This window comes from Triturus cristatus, chromosome 4_2 (assembly GCF_964204655.1).
Source record: "Triturus cristatus chromosome 4_2, aTriCri1.1, whole genome shotgun sequence".
NCBI classification, from domain to species: Eukaryota; Metazoa; Chordata; class Amphibia; order Caudata; family Salamandridae; genus Triturus; species Triturus cristatus.
The window spans coordinates 613,329,581-613,355,873 of NC_140586.1; positions in this window are offsets into that span (position 1 = coordinate 613,329,581).

Genomic DNA, 26,293 nt, shown 5'->3' on the forward strand with positions numbered 1-26,293 from the left:
AAATATTCAACATAAGAGGAAACATTTTCATGAAGAGAATTGCTTGCCCATAATATGAGCCTACCAGGAGGATTACATAAGGTTTTATGGATCTTAGGTATAAATTAGACTGTGGGTCTTTTGGATGTTCATTAATCATGAATTTGTATTTGTCACTATTTATTAATAAATTGCATCGTTGAGATTGTTTTTTGTAATAAGGGACACTGATCAAAAAGTGTTCTCCTAGTTCCTAAAGGATTTCCTTTAAAATTGTAAAACTAATTTAATTTGTGTGATTTGCCCCAAAATTCTTGATCTGCCAAATTCACTAATCTTGGGCATCCCTGTGCTATATGCCTGAAATCTGCTCCTTCCCTCATGCATCTCTCACATTTGTAATTATTTCTAAACCCCCTCTTCATCAAACCAGCTGTGTTGGGATAGGCCATGTTTAAGAATTGATAGGACATAATGCACAGGAAGGTGCTAGAGGCAATTCTGCAGCTGGTAAGCAGCAGTACTGCATTGTAAATCTGCATCACAGGAAAGGAGAGACTAAGACCATGGGGATGATTTCAGTTTCTCAAAAAAAATCCTTTTGGACTTTTTGAAACTACTATCATGTAATAAAAGGCGTGATAAAAGGGGCTAATTTGGGCAGAAATAATCTGTTGTTTTGCTGCAAGTGTTTAAAAAATAATTTCAAATGTTATCATTTAGGAATACATAGGGTCTCTGTATTTTCCATCAACTCACAAATTCAAAAGTGGGAAAGAGGGTCATTTTTGTCAAGAGAGATACAATGAGGAGTTTACACATTCTACATATTTTATTAAGATTTACAAGCACACACTACCACACTAGTGAAGAAATCCACCTCAAAGGAAGATTAGTCGTATTCACAAAAAGAGAAACCGGCCTGTATTGAAGACATTACATTTTTTGGACAGTCTACTTCCCCTTTTTACTGGCTGCTGCCTCAACATGGACCAATCATGTGTTCAGGGCATGGATGTGTCTGGAAGGCATTGGGAACAAGCTTCTGTGATCTCATCTTGCTCCTACAAGATCACACAAACTAACGAAGAAACAGGTTAGTGCTTAAGTGGTATATTTTTGTACAATTCACTATCCAGTATGGGCGAGTGATTCTGGCCACTAATTAGCCAGTGAGAAAAAAGATCCCAGGCCTTCCCCCTTTTCAACTTATCATGCTTTCCTTACTAAAAACAATCCCACATTACACAATTCTGTTATGATCACGGATAAGCTTAAAGCAGACTCCAGAGGTGGGCTTACACGCCTTAATAAAATGAAATGTAATCTTACTAAAAAATTCCATAGCACACTTCCATTGCAGGAAATTGTTTGCAGTGAGGGCTCATTCAAGTTGGCGAACAAAGCAAACACGATATGATGGACAGAGCGCTGAAACTTTTCAGACACTAACCCCCAGTCACAGACCTGGGTTGAATCCATCATCGTTCTTTAGCTCACTATACCACCCCAGTTTAGACCCAGCTATAAGCAAATCAGTCTTGACCCTGTGCCTCATGGGAAGAGTCCAGCCCGAACTGCCAAGCCCAGCCTTCCCTGGACCGGGAACAAGCATCCTGGCATTGGGTTTAGGGTAACACCGCTCATCAGCCAGGCTAGCTTGAATACAGTGGCAAAGGAAGCATGTGACCCACGTACGGGCATACCCTGCCAACTTAGGGCAAACAAAGCAAACACAAGGAGATGATGGACAGAGCACTGAAAATTTTCAGACACTCACCCCCAGTCACAGATTTGGGTTGAATCCATCACTGTTCTTTAGCTCACTTCTCCATCCCAGTTCAGCCCAGTCACATGCAAATCAGTCTTGACCCTGTTCCTCAAGTTGGCGGTCACTGTGGACAAGGCTGCCACAAAGTGAAAATTAAAGTTAAATAAAATATTGCGAGACTCATCTCACAACATTTTGTGCACGAAGCCACCATAGATCCTCAGTATAAAAGGAGAAAATGAAGTGAGTCAATTTCCAACCCAAACTTGCCACTGGAGTTTTGGTATGGAAACCCTGGAGTTTTTGAAGCCATACTTTGTTTGTTACATTGTCTAGGATTTCTGCTCCTCTTGCCACTACTACTGGTCTTGGGAAACTGGTGGGAGGGTATACTTTTACCCATAACAGTCTTTTTCTGAACTGTAATAATCTCTTCCATGAAATGACTTGTGATTCTATTCATCTTTTGGAATGAACATTGCTGAACTGTGAATCACTATATAAGAAGCCAAAGACTGAACTTACAACATATTTTGTGAATTGTGAATGCTGGTAACTCACCTCCTATAATACTCTGACATTTCTTTTGCTTTTTCTAGAGACTGTCAGAAGTAGTGTGAGGTGGGGTGAATTATGTAAATCATTTTTATTATTCTCTCTGTGGAGAATGTCAGCATAAAAAGCAATCACTGTCCTTTTATTTGTCTGTTGACAAAAGCTGTTTGTAAACCAAGTATTGGTTTGCTTTAAAACAAATATCTGAGCTTATGACAGTAGTCAAAAGAAAACTGATACATTACATTGTCTTTTTTGGACCAGAATATGGAAATTGCTCACACCGAAATATTTCTGATGAGAAGAAAGCATTGCATAATCTATATTTCTCTCCATGTCTTATCCATTTCCAATCTCCCCTTCAGTATTTGTGTTCCTCGATGAATTTTTGTGGGTCTGGAGTGCCTTTTGGTAAGTTGGAGCATGCCTCTGTGAATTCATGGTACTTCTGCAGAACACTCTGGTAAGTCCCCAGAGTAGATGGCACACTCTCATAGAAAATCAAGATGGCAGAACCTTTTTTAGTTGGAAGCAAATTGGCCACCAAGAAGTGTATCTAAGCAAATTATCAGTCCCCTCTTCCTCAGCCTTGCTGGAATGGAGATAGGCTGGCTACAGCTCATCCTCAATAAAAGGATATTTCATCCTCAGGCCTCAATTTACACTTAACTGTGATTGGGCAATCTTCACTCTGATCCCTTTTAAGCCACTTACCTCACACCAAGGCCCTTTACAATAAAAGGCCCAAGACATTGTAGGCCGGCTAATTCTAATTAGCATACAGTAGCTTCAGGCTGATAAACTCTAACTTTAAAAAAAACATCCTGTATTTTTATTGCAAATGTAACTTCACCATTGAATTAGAGTTTTAATAAAGATTGAAAATATTGGTCAAATGGATTCTGTAGTTTACTCCAAACAGAAGTAAGAAAAAGAGCAACGTAATTGTACATTAGTTTTTCTCAAAGAAATAGCTACAACGTGCAGGACACAAAATAACTGTTTGGTGCTAGGTTTTGTAGGAATATACAAATCTTATAGTTTTACATGTTGCATTTTTAAATACTGGGAGCTCTACCTTGTGGGCAGCAAGGCTTATGTAATAATTACAAATAAAGGTCATGCTTTTAAAAGTGGTTAGTGGTGAAAGGTTCACCTGAAGGTTTAAATGCTGATACCGTCAGGCTATACATGTATGCCTGAAGCCATGTTTTTCCTTGATAGTCTAGTTGATGGCACAATATATGCTGCAGGCCACAGAGGACATTTAACCTTTATGCCATTAGTTTATTTTCTACACCAAACAATATGGCCCTACTGGAAAGTTAAATTTTATCAATTTGGAGTTAGCCAACTCTGACATGTGTTATGGGTAAGAGAGCACATTCTAGGGACTGGTCAGAGTCTCCAAATGTACAAAGTTACAAAAACACAGCTGCCTCAATCCACAGAAATTGGTTATAGTCATGCAAAAAAGAAGCATCTTATAACATTGCCCATGCTAACTCAAAGGTAAGGAGCTGGCTATTACCTTGACGGAACTAACTATCTAAGCAGAAAAACCTGGAACAGCCATCCACTTGGTGTGGTCAATTTCAGGTCTATGACCCCTTGTAAACTCCATTTCATGTATGGAGGTGGACCATCTCCACTGTTTTGGATTCTCCTACCTAATCTGCCTCAGCTATCTGAGAGGTCTGTGGTCAGAATGAAATCTGAAAAGAGCCCCAAACAGTAAAATCTCCATTTCGTCAGGGACTAAACCAAGGCAAAGGTCTCCTTCTCCATGGCACTTTGGCACTGTACAATACGAAGTAGATTCCTACAGATAAAGGCATCTGGTTGGTCCTGACCCTCCTCATTTAGATGTGATAGTACTGTCATTTTCTCATGCTGAACTGATTTCCTCCAACATAGATAGCACCCTTTGAGCAACCTCTGGAAGAGTGCAGGGGCATAAAATCTATTGTGGTACTTGGCAGCTCCTAATCTGTCTATGAGCTCATCAGCTCAGGGGATAGGGTAAGAGTCAGTATAAGTTACAGCATTGAGCTCCCTGTAGTCCACACATATCTCAATTCTGGGGTCCTCCTTGAGTAGTTGTAGTATCTTCATATAAGATAAATTGTACTCCTGTATTATTTGTGGTTAGCTGCTCAGCCAGTGTGAGTGTTCCATGTGGAATGATGACGTGACTGGAATGTTGGTGTGGTGGAGACAGTTAGGAGAGGATGGGCTGAGCAGCTAGCAGGCTGCTCCTGGTGGGGCTATACTATGGACTTTACTATCTTAATAAATAACCTAAAGATATATACTGGCTACGTCTGCTGTGTCACATCATCCTATGGAACCAGGTCACTTCAGTAGTGTACTTAGGTGGCAGTACAATTGGGCTTGACCAAGGACTTCTGAAAGGTTCAACCAACATGTTTTCTTTTTATGCTCACCTTATTTGACATTCTGCATATTTTGTTCTTGACAGGTAAGCTGTCGCCAGTGTCAATGTAATGGGCACTCCTCTGGATGTGTCAGCCAGATGTCAGTGAGAATGGGTCAGCAAACTGGTCCAACATCTGGCGATAGTTCCTTTGCTAATGTTCTGTATGTTTTGGTGGAGAGTACAACTTCCTCCTTTGAACCATCGTTTGCATTGTGGAACATGAGATCTGGAAGGGGCTCACTTTCTTTTTCCTCCCATCCATCAGTCACCATCAATATGGTCTTGTTAGCCCTGCCAACGTGGGGTTTCAGGAAGTTGGCATGGGTCACTCTCTAGGGGTGCCTGTTGGTGTTCAGTTCTACCAGATATGGAACCTCACCTAGGCTTTTCATACAATGTACAACCAAGTCCACTTGTTTTGTAGGGCCCTGGAAGCCATCACTCACACTTTCTGCCCATGTTGCTACTCCCCCAATGTCACCTTCATATTACACTACTCCTTGATCAGCACTTGACTTGCTTCTACATTCTTGTTAGCCTTTTCCATGTGCTCAGTTATCTTAGATCTCAGGTCCAGTACATAGCCCACACTATCCTGCATGTCTTCCTTGAGAGGTTTCTCCAATATTTAAAGAGCATCTGACCGTGTACCCATACAGAAGCTCAAAGGGGCTGAAGCCCACTCCCTTTTGAACTACCTTCCTATAGACAAACAGAAAGCATGTCATCACTTTAATCTTTCAACAAACCATTTGAGCGGGGGTGATAAGGGGTGGTGAACTTGTTAGTCACCTCACAATCATCCCACATTGTCTTCATATACGCAGACATGACTATGGTCCCCTAATCTGAGATAATCTCCTTGAGAAACCCTCTGGTAAAGATAACAAGCAGGGCCCTGGCCACCAGAGGCACAGTCACTGTCCTCAAGATTTCTAGTGGCGTGATTCACTACTTCCAGGACGAACCTCTTCCCTGAGTCAGTCCTAAGGTCTAGGTGCCCAACAAGGTAAATTCTGACCCTCTAATAACGCCTTCCCTACCACCGGTATTGGAATTGGAAGAGTGTTATGCTTTCCTAATGTTTTGCCACTGGCCTTCTCAGACACCTGCGGCCAGTGAAAGTGGTTTACAAATCTCTATCAGGCTTTCATCAGCCCCAGGCATTTCATTAATGGGATGTAATGGGCTCCCTCAAGCAGGAATGCCCTATAGCATTGAGGAACTATCAATTTGGCCGTCACACACTTGGGGTATCTAGAATTGGTGTACACCATTCTCCCAGTAGATCCTTTGTGTCCCACTGGTATCCCCTTTCTCCTGTGCCTCAGCCTGGCATCAGAGGCCTTCGAGCATTGGGCACACTCTTTGTAACTTTCAGAATTCCCCCTGAGAGAGTCCCCCTGTACCTTGCAAGTTTGAGAGGTCAGGTAGATCTCCACTGATGTCTTCCTAGTCCCCTTTAGGCCTTAGGTCTCCCCTTGCAGGGTCAGACACCCTCTAGGCTGTGGAAACTGGTGGGGCTGAATTCTTATTCTTCCTGCATTTCCTCTTGACTCTGGGAACCAAGGTAAGTGTTCCAGACAAAAGACTCCCCGGCGAGCTATATGAAGCCTTGTGGCAACATACATCCATTCAGGCAGACCAAACATTACAGAAATGGTCCTCCTTTATGCCTCTACCAAATAAGAGGTTCCCAGAGTATTGCCCAAATAGACACTAATTTCTATGGGCCAGGAATCCCACCCATTCCAAGGTGCCCATTGAAATAGGATGTTACTGCACCTCATTGTCAGTGTAGACAGCCCTAGGTAGAACATCAGAAAGGATTTTCCCTTGAGACACCAGCTTATTCAACACTGTGGTTGTGCTGGCTCAAATGGTCCTTAGGCCTTTAACAAGGGTCCCACTGAGGGGTGGCCAATGCTTTATGCTTTACCATGCTAGAATACATAAGGCTATGGTTTTAAATTGACACCACTCATGGAGACTAGTGTGACTTCAGCCCAAGCCTTGGTTTCCTGTAAGCCAACATCAACCCAATCCCTACACTAGCAATACCAGGTTAATGCCCAGAATTGGGGGGGGGGGGGCTTCTTGCTACAAGCAGGATCTCTCTTCTTGTAACTTGTCTGTTTACAGTTATAGCAATCCCAGCCATTGAGAGATAAAACGTTTTTCGGCTGTCACTAGCCATTTTTTCTTAATGGTGGCACTGCCACTTACCAAGACCGGTATGTCGCCCAAGACCTTTTTTGGGAAACCAAAAATTGCACCTGCAGCATCTGCGTCCGGGGAGCAGACTAGGAGCAGCACCCCGCATCAGTGGACCCACCCAACCATCTTAGGCCCAAGCCCATGTCTGTCGCAGAGGCAGCCAGTCTAAACACCAGTCTAACATCGACGATGTTGAAATTAACTTATCGTAAAGTAGTACCCAATCAAGGCAGGAAACTCAGATAGGTGGGCAAAAACAGCCGCAACTACCCCCAATAGTAGTTGTTCCTTCCGAAGTAGGAGCAGTGCAGAAGATCGAGCTTCCTGCAGAGGAAGAAGAACAAGCAACTCTTTCAGAAGATCCATTGTCTCCCAGGTCCCCAGCAAGAAAAGGAGGGTTAGTCCATCAACTTCTTTTGCAAGCCCTCCTTCTGATGATCTAGACACCACTTGGAAGCCACCTCAATCTGAGAGGGAGACATGCCACGAAACAAGGCTAGGGAAAAGGAAGGTTCCAGAAAGCCTTAGAGTTATGGAGGTAGATGTAGAAGAGGAGAATGATGATGAGCCAGTCATAATGGACATTAGTACTGTCCCAGTGGTGACGGACACTACCCCATCCCAAATTGCTGTGAGGGATGTGGCATGGATACCACCAACACCACTTCCAGCTTCCATATTTCACTGACATCGATCTACATCTACCACAACCACCTCAGCAGAAGTAGGTAATGTAGAGAGTCAAACTTCATGCCCATCTACTGTTGCAGGGATTCTGAACATACACAGAAATATGTGCAGGATTATGGGACCTCAGTGTATAGGGGCTAAGCCTTCCTATTACCTTAGTGATCACAAGCCCAGGACCGACTAGCTATAGTGTCTCACTCGCTCTCCTAATCACAAACATAGAAATCAATGATTAGACACCCCAGAACACAACACTCCCGGACCTCGCAGGAATCGCAGTAACAAGACACACCTTTTAGCTCACTCTCTCGTACTTGTCCACAGTAAGATTTGACAGAGACACAAAGATAGTTTAAATATTTATTTTAACTAATGTGCGCTTAAATGCAGTATACGCGCCACTACAAACATAAAGATGCGGGACAGCAATATCGTTAGCATTGCAGTAAGGCCATATATCATAAAGGGAGACGTCATTATACAAAGACTATACAGAAAGGACAATAGTGCCTATGCTCCCTCCCCTTGGTAAGCAGAAGTATTATTATATAATAGAAGATCTCTGGGCTTTGTCAGCAGACCCCATACCTCAGGCCATAGATCGTATTTCTACATCACAGGTGCGGGGTGCTCTTCTCCCTAGAAAGGTCCCTCTCCAAGTGTGTGCCACCTAAACATGCATCCCTATAATATCAAAGTACGAGTCTCCAGCAAAAACAGCTGCATTGGTATGTTTTGTCTAAGTGCTAGGACCTGACCAGAACAGAAGAACAAGAGGCAGTGTTTATCGACATTGATCACAATGTTCAGAGTAAACTCCAGGAACAGGCAGAGAACGAGCACAGCAGAGAGTTCTCATGTGAAAGGCATAAACAAAAACTTGCAAAAATAAAGACATGCAGTGTCATGCCCAAAAGCAGCATCATGGCTACCAGGCTCACCTAACTTAAACATGTTGACAATGTCCCTAGCGACCACGTGACACTACCAGTTCATCCGACATTGCAAGTGGCACCAGCAGCGCCAGAAAGTTGACATCCCCAGTTTGGAACTTCTTTTCAGTTAGCAGGAAGGTGGTGAACATTGCTATATGCCCCATTGGTGGACAAGGTTTTAGTCGGGGTAAGTTTGGTACAAACTATGGTACCGGAGGCCAAACAACATATCTGAGAAAGCACCACTTCATCCAGTGGGAGGCACACCATAGCGGCCAAAAAACTGCAAGTGTTGTTGGTGGAGGGGATGAAGAAGAAGATCCAATCACGGTGGAAGGTAAACAAGAGGGAGTCATTTTCTCTGTTGCATAAAGCAGCCCTGTCCCCAGCAGTGCAGTGGTGACGCCCACATCATCATCACTAACATCGCAATGGCACAAGAGTCAGGCTGAGACACCAAGTAGTCTTAGGAAAGAGAGTACCGCAATGAAAAAACGTGTGTTGAGCCTAACTTCTGGCGTCAAGAAGTCACCTGCAAAAGTGGTAAGCCTGGGCGGTGTTCACGGAGTTCCGCTATGCGGAACTCCGCAAAGTGCAAAAAAACCTCTGCTGCGCTACACAGAGATCCACAAGCTGCAGATAAATGCTGTTTGCTGTGATTTTCAGTGCCACATGCTTGTCCACACTGTGCAATCATCACAAACGGCACCATGCACATCGCAAGCGGGTGCTGTTTTCTTTCTACTGCTCGAGTAGATTTTTACTCGAGCGGCAGCTTTCTCAAGGCGAGCGGGGGTTTTTCAACATGAGTGGTCTCAAGCATATGTGACCACTCGCAATAAGAAATATGACCGCCCGTATTGAAAAATCTCACCGGGAGTTGGATTTTCCTCGCTCGCGCTCGCCAACTTTACGTTTATGAACTCAAGCGAGGGAACTCTGTTAGCTCTGTGTAACGCGGAGTGCGGAAAACTCTGCAAACACAGCACAGCCCAGACATAATCAGTGGCACAAAAAAGAAAAAAAATCCAGGCTACCATTCTTAGTCTGTTTAGGTCGGAGGGGCAGTATGAACACAACCACCCAACGACACGTTTGTACAATGCGAAGCTGGCTTAAATGTTAGCGCTGGACCTCCTCTTTTTTTATTTTGTGGAATCTGTGGGTTTTCTTGAATTTTTGGCAGCCATTTGCACGAAATGGAAGATTCCCAGATGGTCCTTTTTTGCCAGAGTTGCTGTTCCAACACTATATCACGACGTTCTAGAATTGCTTGGACAAGCTTTGCAGCAGAGTGCTGTTCACACTATCCACCTGACAATAGACATGTGGACCAGTTGCCAAGCCAATGATTACATGTGCATCACTGCACACTGGATCTTTTTTGTGGGGGTTAGAGAAAAGATATCTGCAGCAGGTGTTGTTGACACTGCTATAATTTTTAATGCCTCTTGGAAACATGCAACTGTTGCCATATTCGCCATGGAGAAATCTCATACTGCTGCAAACATTTTGGAAGACTTTGACAGCAAGGTCTTTGAAAGCCGTTACCAAGAGTGTTTTTCATTGGTTTTGTTGCCAGAGACAATGGCAGTAATATAGTTAAGGCCATGGCCAGTGGGGGCTATTTCGGGGTCCTGTTTTTGGCGCACTGCATTTACATCATTGTTCAAGACTTTCTGAAACAACAAGACAGAGTCACAACTTATTGACCCCCTGCAGAAGAATCTGCACATATTTCAGCCATTCTTTTAAAGCCGGAAGCAGCTGAGAAACATTCATCGTGATAATAGACTCTCAGTTAATGCACTCATCTAGGAGGTGTCAACACGTTGGAACTCAACTTATTACATGGTCGAACTTCTGTTTGAGTAGTACAGACCAATCAATGAATATGTCATGCAAAGAGGGGATGCTACTTTGAAAAGCATGATCATTGAGATGGACCAATGGGGCCTAGTTAAATGCCTTACAGAGATACTACTTCCTTTTGAGGTCTTCACATGTGAAGTCAGCAAGGAGGACTGCACTATGGGGCAAGCTATCCCATTGTTGCACATGACACAGGAACAGCTGAAGGGATTGTCTGCAATGTACTTAGGTGTGGAGGGAAAAAAAGAAGCAAATGAGATGGTGGTGAGCTTAAACGTTCGCTTATCTGAAAATACAATGGTGCAAAGAGGCATTGTGTCATCCAACCATTGCATGTGTGCCACAATTCTGGATCCACGGTACTAACCATTACTGTACACTTTCATTCCTTTTCCAGGAGAGGATGTTGCCAACTACAACACTGGTCAGCTAGAAAAATAAAGGCTGTGAAATAGAGGCCCACTACTCCAGGGCACAACAAGTACTGCCGGGCAGCCAGCTTCAAGTTCAACTTTAGGGCCTTAGGGCAGTGCAGTTGGCTCACAGCAGCCAAAACCACCAACAACACCAAGAACAACATCAATAACAAGAACAGGAGCATGAAATATAGAAAATAAGTAAATATGTTAATGCAGGGAGAACAAGAATTTATAAATGGATACATCGAAGAGAATTTAGAAAAATAATAAATAAACAGGTGGACGTCACATTATTCAAAAAGGAGCAGAAAAATTAGGGGAATAAACATATTAATATGAACACCAGGAGGACTTACTGGGGCCAGCAGAGCCATCGGGCGAGAAACTCTGACAGGCACCTCCAGCTCTAGCTCCCGGACCCTCACCTGCCTCAGCCCTCTTTTTGCCCCTGGATCCTGATGTAAACCAAAAAGACAAAAAAAGATTAGTAGAAATGCAAAGGCAATTGTAATAACATTGAACTTTTCTAAATCAGATCAACTAGTAGTAGTACATGGCAGACCATCCTATCCTATTCAAAATTTCCAAAACCTACCCTACCTAGTCCACTCCTATTCCAAATTAAGTAAACCGCATTTTGGAGTTACTAATATTAAATTACAAAAATTTGATCCTCTCCTGTCGCCCTGCTTGTAAAGTCAGAGTATATCTCGCTCACACAACCAACCAGTCGTGTGAGAGTCCTGAGTTCATAAGCATAATGAATTTCAAGGCTGTAAGAGGTGGTGCTGTATTACGTTTTGAGGTAGTGATGTTCTGGGCTAGAGTCTATATAAATAGGTAGGTAGGTGAGCTCTCTCCTATGGCCAATGGTGGATACCATCATGCATGATGGGGCCCGCAGTACAGAGGCTTCTTGGCGTGGGGAACAAGGGTTTACACCAGGAAGCAATCCTAAATGGGGTTTGTAGCGCTGAAAAATAGGTGCACATGTAATACAAATGCACCCACCAAAGCCGGAAACAAAGACTCAGCACCATTAACAGGCATCATCCTTTAGCAAGGCAACAAGCAGCAAGCCATGCACACCACTCACAAAGAGCATTCTCTACTAGACTGACACAGAGTACCATGAGGAGTGCTGACGTTCCCTGCAGCTTTCACGGATCCCATTCTCGGAGCACCACTGCTGGCACTCACCGAAGGAGGGGGGCATGGATGCTGTGTGGTGGGGCATGGATGCTGTGCAAGAGAGCGGCTACACAGGGAGAGGGCAAAGAAAGGGCGGCAATGGGTTCTTTTCCTGGAGCAAAAGTTGACCTGCTATGTGCCCCCAATGGCTAACAAGCATGTACTAATTAAGTGCAATGACACACATCCTGGTGCACAAAAGGTAATTAGCAGGGATAGTAAAATGAATCACTTGACCTATGGGGTGAACTGAGATGTATTAAAAGTATGTGCAGCCCACCTGAACATCCTGTGATTCTGGGGAAATCATTCAATCTCCCCATACCTAAAAACATAAAGTATATACCCTTATTTAAAGTAACTGGTGATCATATAGACGTTCCAATTCCTTGGGTCACCGGTTCGCGCTATATAAAACTGAAAAAAAGCTGAAATTACTGGGGAATCCATGACGTTGGCTGCATTTGTTTATTTCTATTTAGCCATCCTCTGTAAATGCTGTACAAGACTCTATGTCGGTTTGGTTATCAGAGTGGTCCATCGCCCCTTCTCTATCACAAATAGCTTCCCACTGAACGTCAATAATAGGACAAGGAAACAATGCAGACTGCAGGGTGAAAACTAATGTCTCTCAAGAGAAGCTGCCTGGGCAAGCCCAGGCCTCAACATCCCATCAGGCAGCAGAGAGCACGTGTGAGAGGTCTCCACGTTTAACGCTGTAAAACTTTTAGTCCATTCAGGCATCAATTATAGTTCAATAGTAAAAGAATTGCAATGTGAGGGGAGAATCTCCTCGAAGAACTGACAGCGGGGAGGTTCACAGAATAAACGCTTGTGAAATAAAGTGCCATTCCTCAGGTTAGGTTGGAGACACAAAAAATTGTTAATGTAAATACGGCGAACAGTGGCATTGCGCATGCCAGTGAAGGGTTGCGCATGACACCTCTATACAATCGCACCACCCGCTCCATTAACCTCCAGCGCGGTATGAGTGCACTTTAAAAATAAATTGTTAATGTAAACACAGTGAACTGTGGCATTGCACATGCCAATGAAGGGCTGCGAATGACACCTCTATGCAATCGTGCCACCCGATCCATTAACCTGAAAGCACGGCATGGGTGCTGTTAGAATCCCAGGTCTCTGGTTGGCGCAGGTATGCACTTGCGACAAGCAGGGACCCTTTCCTCTAAGTCAGGGAGAAGGATTACTCTTAGAAAATAACCCCTGTTCACCCTCTAGGTAATGTGGCACGAGCAGTCCGGCTAGATTCCAGAGGGCATTAGGTTAAGCATTCAAGGCGTCCCACAATAACCACCAACCCACCACACAGAGACACCAGACTGTATTCTGTAAAAATATAAAGTTCTTTATATAAAACTCTTTAGGCAGGCTTCAAATACAGTCTTTCACTTTAAAATGAGGTTCCAGTTACTTGTTATCACTTTTCAGGAGGCCACAGTTCTTAAAATGGTCACTTTTGGTGCAATCTGCACTCTTTGGGGGTCTGTGCGCTTCGTAGGGCCCTCCGTACGCTTCGTACCAGTGTTAGAACGCTTTGTGCCGTTTCTCATGCTTCCCGCGTGAGCACGCGTACTGGGACTCAAGCCTTCCGGGCCGTAGCTTCGTAGGTACGTGTCGTACGAGTCTGGTACGCCTCTTGCCACTCCTCACGCTTCCCGCGTGAGCAGCGTCTAGTTCTTTAAAGCGGTACGGGCCGTACAGGTGCAGGCACGCACGGTACGGGCATGGAGCGAACCGCACCAAGACTCAAGTTTCCTGCGTGAGTAGCGTAGCGGGACGACAGCGCCGTACGGACCGTTCACAGCAAAGTACGCGTTGTACAGGGGCACTTGGGGCTCACAGTACCTTCTTCTTGGGGGCAAAGTTCGTGGCGGCCTCCGCAGTCCTTGGCAGGGGCGTCCCGCGTCGCGTTGCAGTCCCGCTGGTCAGTGGACGGCGATGCTTCGTGGGGGCGCCTCAGGACCTCTCAGCACACCTCGATGTTGGATGCAGGAGGGGCAGCTCAGGGGTGATTTTTTAGAACGGCCGCCGGTCTTCACAGTGGTCTCTACGGCCTGGGGTCGCAGAGGCTCGGCGCTTGGACACAGGCAGTCTCTCCTTACGTTGCGAGCTCCGGCTCGAGGGGCAATTGTTCACTTTGCTCAGGCCAGGCAGGGCAGGCCTTTACGGTGCTCACAGCAGCACAGTCGATTCAGGAGTCGCGTTGCTCAGCGAGATGGGGGCACACAGGTTCTCTGGGGTCAGCATTAGCAATCCACCCACAGCAGCTTCCTCTTCTTCCAGGGAGGGGTAGCACCCACTGTTCCTGGGGCTCAGTTCAGGGGGCAAGTTCACAAGCAAGCCCTTGGAGATTGTTTTAAAAGCACAAGTTGAATTCAAAGTCTTTCTCAGTCTTTTCCTCCTCTCCTTCAGCAGCAAGGCACCCACCACAGGCCAGTCTCTCAGGCTTAGAGACAGTACTCCTCCATGCAGCTTTCCCAGGTCCTTCTCTTTGGGCAGAGGTTCTTCTTGGCGCAAACAGGATCTGATTTCTTAGGAGCAGGGCTCCTTCTTTTATAGCAAGTTTCTTTTGTTCTTTGTCGCCAGGGGGGCTGTTCCTGGCTCAGTCCGGTTCTGGAGCACTTTGTTGTGGTGACTCTGCTCTTTCCTTTCAGCGCAGAGGACAGAGACATCAGCCGCTCCACAGGGGGCGGAGCCAGCATTGTGATGGCAGAGCACAGGTCTATTCAGAGTCAAGGTGTACTCCTCCCACCCATCCTGGTGTAATCTCTCTACCCACCACCTGGCAGCCAGCCTGTCTCCTGGAATTCCCCAGCCCTGCCCCTCACTGAAACTAGGCAGCACACACACACACACACACAGCAGAGGTGGACTGAAATGGCTAAGCAAGTAAATACTAACTTTCTAAAAGTAGTATTTACAAACACAGGATAGTAAAATAAACTTTACTAAAAGAAGTATTTTATTATTCTGGGTTCAGGCATACTAAACTTGACTTTCTACCATGCTCTCTGAGTCCGCTGGGATTACAGCGTGTAGTAATTCCAGCAGCCCATTCTGGCCTATGGAGAGCAGGTAGTCTTCAATAGTGAAAAACGAAAATGACTGTAATTCACTATTAGGACATGCCACACACATCAGGGCCTGTCCTACCGTATGCCTACAATGCACCCTGCCCTTGGGCCTACCATAGGGGTGACTAAAATGCAGTTAAGGGAAGGTTTAGGGACTGGCAAGTAGGTGCACTTGCGCAGTCAGCATGACAGTACCAGACTGCAACCAGGTTCTGCAGTGGCAGAACTTAGACACATTTTACTAGGCCGCTTCTGTGGGTGGCACAACCAGTGCTGCAAGCCCACCAGCAGCATTTGCATTTACAAGCCCTGGCACTCCTGGTGCACTTTACTAGGGGCTGATAGTAAACCAAATAAGCCAAACATGGACACCAATCAACATCAACATTTTACCATAGGGAGAGCATATGCACCTTAGCACTGATCAGCAGTGGTAAGGTGCCCAGAGTCATAAAACAGCCAACAACAGGTCAGAAAGAATACAGGAGGAAGGCAAAATGTTTAGGGATGACCCTGCAAAAAGGGCCAAGTCCAACAGGTGCCCTTTAAACAAGCATTTGCAATGCAATAGGACTCGCATTTATGCGAGACCTGTTGCATTGCAAACGATAGTCATCACTGACAATGGGAGGGATGGCGGGGGGAGGCATGGACAACGGGAGTAAGGGGGGAGAAGGCACGGACAGCGGGAGTAAGGGAGGAGAAGGCACGGACAGCGGCAGTGCAGGTAGGGGGATGCAGGTAGAAGGCACGGACAACGGGAGCACAGGCAGGTAGAGGGGCTAAGAAGGCAAGGACAACGGGAGGGAGGGGGGAGGAGAGAAGGCAGTAGAACCTCATGAAAGAAAATAGTTCTCACAGTCTAAATAACACGTACTGTGTAACACTCGAAGTAAAGGGGCCAGTAGCCATGGGAGGATATAAATGACGACATGGCTGTAATAATGAAGGATTAACACGCCTATAAACGAATCCAAAGGCAGCATTTACAAAGGACAAAGACATAAGCCAATGAAAAATGTGGGCGGGGAGTGGGCGTGGCTTCCATCACATACTGAACTACAGCAAATCTTCACCAGAGCAGCGCTTGCGCGTTTACTCTAGGCTCAACATAAAAATATGGGAAAAAAGTTGTAAAATACAAGGATTACAGAGATTAAGGAAGGATGAAAGAGTAGGCCCCTGTACCATAAACAGAGTAAGAAACAAGAGGGCCACGCCTGTGTGCGACCGCGTGGGGCAGTTTGCGTGATATTTCCACACGAACAAACAAACCGCATTGACGTATGGCAGAAAACGTCACACAAACAGGCAGGACAAGCAACTCTGCACGCTCGCAGAACTGTTCATAGCATAGCTGAGTTTTTTTGCAACTTCGCGTGCCGCAACGTGAACTCTGCCCAGGCTTAGTCAGAAGCTGTGATACATTTAGGGATATGGATAACTAGAGGCTAAGATGTAATGACCACAAAAAACTTTGGGAAAGCTGTATCCAGTGTAGAATATCAAATAGACTGGTGGATCAACTTACTGCAAGCCCCAGCAGGTAGAATAAATATAATGCAAACAATCATCCTTCCAAAACTCCCATCCATGTTCAACAATACACCCCTGATACTAAAGCAATACTTCTTCAAGCTGCTCTGGTCTCTTCTGGTTAAATAGGCATGGCCAGGCAAACAGCTAATGCTGCGCTCACAAATTCTCATCTTACCATATGATCAGGGTTTTTTAAAGCACTTGACATTGACTTATTTTATTTATGTGCACACGCACAACATGCAAAACATTGGTACCACGACTGCATTCTCACCGTAATTAGCTGTGGAAAAAGAGTATCACCTGTGCTTTCAGACTATGGTATATCAGTCGATGCTTTTGAGGGCACCTGTGATTGACACAGATGGTTGTACAGTTCATGAGAGTGCACCATTCTGAAATAAATTTCCCAGAACTACCACTTTTTTTAGCATCCTAAAGTAACTCTTAAGGGGGAGAACAAGGACTACAGCATATAGAGGCATATTTATAACAGAGTGGTGAATCGTGTTGTGAGGCAAAGAAGCCTAACAACACGCTTTTTCACTTTAGAAATGCAGGGCTGCATGATATTAACAAGAATATGCCTAGCACCAACACAGGCACCCTTGCACCATAGTGCAAGAGTGTTTGCTTTGAGGGGAAGATTGTTTATGTGCAGAAAGGAGTCCTTCAGAAAGTGTGCCGTACTACAGCCCGTTATCCATGTTTTTGTAATATAGTGCTTGAATCGTGCTTAGAAAATATTTTAGTGCTTACATCCTAAGGAGCCTCCAACACTGCAGACTCTACCAATTCTGCTGCCATCCAAGACACTCAAAAATGTGGTCATAAAACTATACATACAAATAGAAGCTTCTATAATAACACTCAAGTCCAAAGTGAGGTGGGATCAGGTGTTGACCATCCCCCCTAACTGGAAAGGTATAGCAGTACTGCTGCTTACCAACTGCAGAATTGCCTCTAGCACCTGCCTGCGCATTATGCACTTTCAATTCTTAAACATGACCTATCCCACCCCAGCTGGCCTGATGAAGAGGGGATTTAGAAATAATCCTAAATGTGAGAGGTGCATTAGGGAAGGAGCCGACTTCCTGCATATAGCACGGGGATGCCCAAGATTCATGAATTTGGCAGAATTTGCTTGTAATGCTATGGCAAATGTTGTACTATAGTGTTGCACAGGATCCTAGACTGTGGCTCCTGGACTTTGTTGAAGAGATACTGGTATATATTAGACAATTTTCAGAATTAATATTGTCAAAACTCTGCGTGGCCAGGAGGTTGGGCCGGGAACGATTCCTGTTACTAAGTACTGGATAAGAGATATAGGAGATTATTTACAAGCCACTTGTGCCATCGGTACTTCACTTTTTCCCATGTTAAAAATGAGTCACGGGTGGCGCAAGAGGCTTTCAAATAAGCAGTTCACTGCAGTGAGTAGCTTGAACATTATGCAAAATTCTTACCCACAGCTCACTGTTGAAGGGCAAGTGAAAAGGTTTTGTAAAGCACTGCCATGTCCCAGACTAACCAGGATGAATATAAGAACCTAATGGGAATTGACAGAAATATAGCCACTGTTTAAATAACTGACTTAAGGTGTGTGTGCTATTGATATTTGGGAAATGGGACGCATGGATTACCCATCCCTGCCAACTCACAGGGTGCCACCGTGTGACACACGATGTGAGAAGTTGGCCTGGTATATGCTGTCCACTAGTTATAGTGGGCACCTTGCACCAGTCCAAGCTACTCCTTATTGATGATAGGTTAAAGACAACCTTTATTGAAAGCTGTCCTAGTGGTAGCTATGGAGAGCAGCCTTCAGTCTAAGTCTTGAAGTAATGTAAAGCAGCTTGTTTTACCAGTCTATAATCTCTTGAGTGGTTAAAGGAAAAGAGACCACACCAGGTATATATATAAATATATGTATTTATTACTCAACACACCCCTCTAGTCTCTTTATGAGGCTAGATGCAAAAGCACATAAGTTACACTTCAAATATTACAGTAAATTTGCACTGTACACGTTAGGCCCTAGTGGCGGACTAAACCATATACTAAGAAAGTGGTATAAGAACCATGACTTGACTAGACAAAAGGCCTAGAGCCTGTAGAATCGCTGGAACCCCAAGGAACCACCCCAGGTAGTCACACAGGGGACCCACAGGGGGCCGTGTGCAGTGTGAGAACACAGCCGCAAGCTCCCATTAGCTTCTATGGGGAAAGTCGCGGTTAGAATTTTAAAGTTTAAGGACACTTAGAGGTGGACTAGGAACAAACCCGTTTGGACTTAGATGGTTCTAGGGCCAACACCCACGGGAGCACCGGAGTACCTCACCCAGGGAAGTCGGGTGCATAGGTGTCAAATGGTATTGGGTCGCGTCGTCATTTTCAAAGGCAGGAGACTGAAAAGTGCTGATGCCGGGAAGAGGAAAAGTGTCTGAAGAGATCCAAGCCTGGATCGAAGATGTGAAGAACCTGAAAACAGAGGGAACAGAGTCTGGTTCACTTGCCAGTGACCAGGGGCACGATAGGCAAATGCCCACCGATGTCAGGTGCTTCAGGTGTGAAGAGGTGAAACTTGACTCTTCAGCCACGAGGACCAGGAGGCATCGAGGATGACCAGGACCTGGATTCGAGCTGTACCACAAAGGATGTCGAGTGCTTCAGCGTCGGTGCCCGGATGGGACATAACAAGCCTTGGCAACAGCAACCCATGCAGGAAGAGACGAAATGCTTCGTTGCGGACCAGCAAGGTCCTGGAGACTCCCCAAGTGATGGAGAGTCAGGGCACGTCTGGAGCAACCAGAGAAGTCCAATGGAAGTAAGAGATGCCTTCACATAGACCCACCAGTCAACGGACCAGGGATTGCAAAGGTACCTCGAGCGAACACACAAAGGGTGGGCTCACGAAACACTCCTGGAGTGTAGGCCAGCAATCTTCGGTGGAAAAGGTGCTCGGGGTCTGGGCTACAAGTAACCAAATGCACAGTCTCAAAGGACGTCGAGTAGCTGATGCACTTGCAAATGTGCACGGTGTCCAGGGGTTCTGGTTTCACGGTACCCACAAGGGCTATGGGTCTCAGCTTTGCTGGGGACTTGGGTCAGCCTCTGGGAAGTCTGGAAACCCACCTCCTGAGTTGCAAAGTCTTCAGTGTCCGGCGGGAGCTTCGGAGATGCCGGCCAGATTGATGCGTCTTTTGTGCCTGCCAAGCAGGGGAGTAACTCCTTTACTCCAAGGGAGATTCTTCAGTCATCTAGTCATGTAGATCGTCGAAGTTCCGGGATTTCTGTATCAGAGTTTCGTCCAGGTGTAATCTAAAGTCCTGTAGTTAGGGTTTCTCCTTTATACCCAAGGAAAGGGTTGGACTGACTCTGGGGACCCACCTATGGGAGGGTTTGGAAAGAGGGGTGGCAGGGGCGTAACACAGGCCCCCGCAGCCCCCGCGTTGCGGGGGGGCCCCCGCGCTCCAGGGGCCCCCTCCCTTCATCATGAATAAAATGGTGCGCAGTGCGCACGCATGCCCGGACTCTTGTTAAATTGAATGGTGCGCACGGTGACTGCACACACGCCTGGGCCCCGGACGGGCCTCTGAGCCTCTTAATTAATTAAATGGTGCGTGGGCCCGGCCGGGCCTCTGAGGCTCTTTCTATTAAATGGTGGGTCAGGGTGGGTGCGTGCGGCCACGTGGGTGGGGCAGGGCTGGTGACAAATGCCCTGATTGAAGTTGTCTTGCGCATTGAGCATGCGCAATTTCAAAGTGCGTAGGAGCGTGGCATCCCAGGACCCATTCTAGCTCCTATGCTACAGACTGAGAAGGACTGTCCGACCTGCCATTATTTAAATTAATTTATTACGACCTACCATTATTCAAATTAATTTATTACTAGCCCCCCCTGCCTGCCTAACCTTGCCCTGCCTTCTGCTGCCTGCCCAGCCGCTCGCACCTACCTCCGAAGCTGCAGGCGAGGCCCGCCCAGCCCTCTCCTCCGGTCAGGTGAGTCTGCGTCGGAGCCTAGTAGACAGGAGTGGTCCGTGGATGGTGGTGAGGACTGTCGGTGGGAATCACAGTGGGTGCCGGGGTGGTAATCGGATATTTTGGAATCAGGGAGGGCATCATGGTGGGGCCCTGCCGGCAATAAAAGTAAAACATCCACCTCTCTGTCATGCAACGGATTTTCATCACCTCTGACTTTGTGACGGTTACCCCCTTCACCTCTCAGTTATGCAAGTGCTTTTTTTATCACCTTTGACTTTGTGACGTTCCGTCTTTGTGGAAAGAGAAGGAGGCCATTTAGCTTACGCCCCGGGCCCATCAGCAACTATCCCCGCAGAAACAATAGAAAGCTCGCCTTAACTTGTAGAAAAAACTAATCTTCCTGAAGGGGAAAGTTACAAGCAATAGGACAACTTATCAGGGTGTGTAGGCGTTTATTGTCGAATAGTGTAGTTTGTTGATAAGAAACATTAAGTCAGTTCAGAGTTCATTATTGAAGCACTGTTCATGACTTACAATAAAGTGGGGATTCGGCTCCGTGGGAGCACTGCGCTGAACGTGGACTTTTTAAATCTGCAATATCTGTTTGACTGAAATGCATATACATTGTGGGCAACTGTAGCATTTAGAGTGAAGACAGGCAGAGATTGAATAAATTGGGGCTCTGGAAGGAGCGCAGCAGGCCAGGCCTAGCAAGCAATTGTAGAAGAGTCCAAGTGAAAAGGAGGGGAAAGAGGCCAATTAAGTTCTAGATGTAAGACAAGAGCGGAGACATGTGCGCACACAATTGCAAACTCCAAGTTTAAAGTGTGGAGAGATTATTAGAATGAGGCACATGTCAAAGGCGGCAGATAGATGAAGCGGCGCCTGATATAGTACACACTTGCACATATTTGAAGGCTTAAAATCCATAAAATTATCGTTTAAAATTCCACAGGTTTATTTCCGCAACTGCACTTTTCTGTCTTGGTCTTTTCCCGCCCATGTCTCGATTTGTCATCGGCACGTGGGTCGTGAATTCACTACCCTTTTTAAAAAATACGGATTTTACTTTAAATTTTTACTCACTCCAACATGTATCATAACAGCTAGTTCTAAAGTCTTCCACTAAAAATCATCCCACTCCAGCCGTCTCATTCTAAGTACAGCAACAAAGCTGAAGGTGAACAGAATCGGTGTTTGTGGCGCTTGATTCTGTTTTCTGAGGTTAGGCGATATTGTGCTTGCGTTCCTGCAAAAATTCTCCTCAGGTAACACTCTGAGGAATTTGTTTGAGAAAAGCAAAGCATACAGTGGCATACTGTGTGCTTCTATCAGCCAGGAATGCAGAAACGGCATATTATTTCCCATTCTTACAAAGAAAACGGAGGCAGTCGATAAAACCACTCTGGATATTACTGCGCGGTAATGCTGTATCCCTGGCAGATCTACCGGTCCTAGTAGGTAAGGCTAGGTACGTCATAGCCTCAGTGGCGCATACAAGTCTCTTTGCCACTCTGCTCTCACCTCTTTTACTGATTTGTCTTCCGACTTGAGAAAAAGAAACCTTGTTCCATGAAAGCAGAATTTTCTTATCTCAATGTTTGCTTATGGTGCAGGTGGTTGGTGATTCCTGCCTGGCCCAATGACAGCAGGCAACCTGAATTCAGTCATACTTGGGAAGAAACTTGCATTAGTGCACCCAGAAGAGTTTAGTATAGATCTGCAATGTTTATATAGCGCTTACTACCCTTATGTCGGGTGCTAAAGCACTTGTCTAGAAGAGTAGCATGATACACCATGTGGGGTGTGTGGCTGGAAGTATGTTGTCTTTGCTTTGATCCTATGTAGGAAGTGTTTCAGTGTCGTGCATGAGGTACTGTTATCGTGTATGGAACGCAGCCCTTAACAGTGTGATGGATGAAGAATTGTGAGACAGAGGCGCACAGTTAATGGTTTTCAGTAATCTGGTAGCTCTATAGGTTCCTTTATTGTATATTTTGATGATCATCGTCTGCTTAGCTGGTTACTTTACTTGATTGTCCATTCTGAGGTATGTTGTTTAAACTTTGTGGTACTGAGCAGGCATAGGTATAGAGATTCCCACCCAGATGTGCAGATGAATGTTGATGAGTGGGTCTCACACTGGGTATACTACGATGAAAGTTGCCTTAGGAGAGCAGAACCACTCCCCTGCCATCATTGTCACTATTCCCTGCTCATCACTCCAACCGCGCCTTCAGCCAGCCTGCCAGGGCTACCTTGCCATCCTGGACCATTCGGGACTTGTTTGCCTAGAGCAGAAATTAGTGAGTGATCAGCAAGAAGCACAGTAAAGGCAATATCTAAACAAATATTGGCAAATCCAATAGGTATTGCCTATGAGAACCTTAATCAATGGTTCTAGCCATGATGTACATAATACCTGAAGCTATATAGCATGTATTTTTAAAAAGAGAAAAAAGCAACACCCAGCCCAGCCATGTTTTTTTGTAGGCACACACCTAGAAAATGTTGCTTTCGCTTTTTTTAGTTTGCCGGACCGAGTTGGATCTGTAAACCAAAAAAAAGTAGCATGGGTAGGGTAAGCTACACAGGGGAAAGGGAATTAATTGGGTGCAGGGAGGAACAAGGACAGAGCAACACTGAGGGGGAGCAAAAGGAAGGGGTGTGCAAAGCAACTTCGTTGCGTGAAGCAACACAGAGGGCGTAGAGAAGGAGCACCAATGGCAGGGGAAGCAAATGGAGCGAAAGAGGAACATGTGGGAGCACATGGATGAGAGAGAACACAACGGGGTGGTAAGGCGAGCAGCATATGGGTGAAATGGCAATGTGGAGTAGTATGAGCACACAAGGGCATCACAGAGGAGAATGTGGGGGGAGCGTACGGGTAAGGTTTGGGGGCAGGGCTTAGAGCATGGCCAAGATGATGGCATTGAGTGGGATTGAGATTTTCTAGGTGTGCATCCACAGCGCCTGGTGATCTTTGAAAGTGGTAGGGTGTAATACCTGTTAGGAGTCAGTGGCTGAGTCAGGCGCATGTTGGTGGTGAGTAAGTAATCGTAGGGTCACACAAGGAGTCAGTGTTTGAGTCGAGAGTTGGATACTCAGGATGGTGAATGATCTTTGACAGGTAAACACAGTCTCAGTGTCAGAGCCAAGAGCTGGACACAGGATAGTGAGCTGTCTTTCCTCAGGTCACCCAGAGTAAGTGACTCAGTTAGGAGTTAAATCACAGCAGTGAATGTGCACTGCTCAGGTCACCCCCAGAGGCAGTGGCTGAGTCAGGCACACACAAGGAGTAGGAGAGCTATGGTCAGGAGGTGGACACATGAGGTTTTGCAGCCTTTGTTAGATCACTCAGAGTCAGTGGTAGATGTTACCCTCCCCTGGCTCGATGCTCCTTCTGATGTGTCCAGTGTATGAAGCCTGCTTGGATGCTGATGGGCCCCTGAGCAGTTGTTTTTCTTGATCTGCCCAGGGAGTGCACTGCCCGATGGTTTGGAATGACTGTTCTGCTCTCAAGCCCCTGCAATTTTGTTACCTACGTTCATCCCCTCTCCCTTCCCTCCACTGCCCCCTTGATATGGTGGTATGGAGTGGAGGAGGCCCTGGAATATTTAACCTGCTCCTTAACACTATGGATGGCTATTAATGGCAAGATCCCGCAGATGAAGGCCTTATGCTAACAGCAGACCTTGGTGAGTGTATGCACTCTGACATGCTCTGCTTCTGTATTCTGAGGCTGGTACTGAGTGCTGCGATGTTCTCAACCTTTCTCAGAATATTACCAGGGGTGGAAAGCAGGCACAATACACTTGAATACTTGTACACCAACACTGGCACTCCCACATGCGCACAGACAGACGCACACTCCCACATGCTCACAGCATTCAGCACAGAGGCACAAAAGCTCTCGGCCAGCTAACATTCCTTTGTAGTATATCCTGTGTGCCCAGGAGCAAAGAAGATGGCACACCCTACATCACTTGTATAGGTTGATTAACACCATGGGGTTTGATTGGTTCCTGGGCTGTTAACCACAGTGTGATGCAAGGCCCATCCTTTCACCATATGAAATGAGCCGTTGCTAGATAATTCAGCCGGGGCCTAGCTCACTGACACTCAGGCTGTGACAGCCTCATCATCAGAATTGCATCGCAATGTCACTTGAACCTGGCCCGGCCCTTGTTTAAACATCATTGGTACGGGTACTCTCTTTGGCCAAGGAGAAGTTCCTGTACAATAAGGGAGGAAATTGAAAAGGGCCAGTACTCAGTACTGGTGAGTACCAGCGCATTTAAAGCACTGACCATAGCTTGTTACCTTGAATGTAGGGTGTGCAGGACCTCAAGGAACACTGCACTCTCCTGTCCTCCTTTTGCCTACATCATCCAAAACCTTTCCCTAATAAACTGTCAAATATATTATTATATTCACAGGCAGACACATTTTCATCTGAGAGTTTGACCTGGTGTAATATGAAATCAACAGTCCATGATTGGTGTATGAAAAACCCTCTCCCAAATCCTGTTCATGAATGTTTTGTAACAATATGCTTCTTACACTGGTCCATGAAGGTCTCTTCTCTGTATGCTGCTCACCACATTTATACAAGTGTCTGTCTCTATATACTTGACTCACAGACCTCGTATAGGGTTAGTTAAACGTTCACAACTTGTTAGAGAATTTTACCGTGCAGTCCCAACTCATGTATCTGCTCCTGTTCACAGCCAAATGCAACTACTTTGAATTGGTAGTGCCGACCAACCACCATAAATCGCAGGTACTTTTGATGCCATTCGTGTATGGCCAGGAGAAAATAAGCATCCTGTAGATCTGGTGATGTAAATATTCCAGACGAACGATTGACAGAAGAATGTCCAGGCAAGAGCTCACCCCGAAGCCTTGCTTCTTTAGAACTTGTTTAGTGCCCTCAGATCCAAGAGGAGACACCACTACACATATTTTTCGCTGTCATTCTGAATGTCTGGGGCTGCGCTGTAGAGTCAGCACTACACCTGACCCTCTAAGTGCCTGTTAAAAAAATAATATAGAGGTGGCACCTTCATGTCCACTTGGACCAGCCATCCCAAGAAATCACAAGAAGTCATCTTCACAACTGCTATAGAGGTGACAACCTCCACCCATTCTGATCCACAGACTTTGCAAACTACATGAATAGAACTACTTTTACATTTTACTTGTAGTCAGTCAGCTGTTTATAGTCCAAGTATTAAGTAAATAGTGAGTAAAATGTCTGTACACCCCAAAGCTATTGATGGTATTTGTTTTAAAGTGGTTATGGCACAATATTTGTTTTTCTGCGATATTTGTTAATGGTTGCAAAAATGAGATTGCTGACCCTGTCTCACTTTCGGGTTTCAGATGTTGTGACCCACAGGATTTCAGAACAACTTGATTGTCCAAGCAAATGTTTCAGTAAAGGTTGGAACAATTATACCTTTATCTAGGCATGATTTACTGGCTGTTCTCAATCACTTCCAAACGATCTTATATATTGGAGAGTTGGCGCAGTAGTTTGAGTGGCCCAGTCCTTGAAGTTTTGGTAATAGAATGTGGCTGAAGAGGCAGAATGTTAGA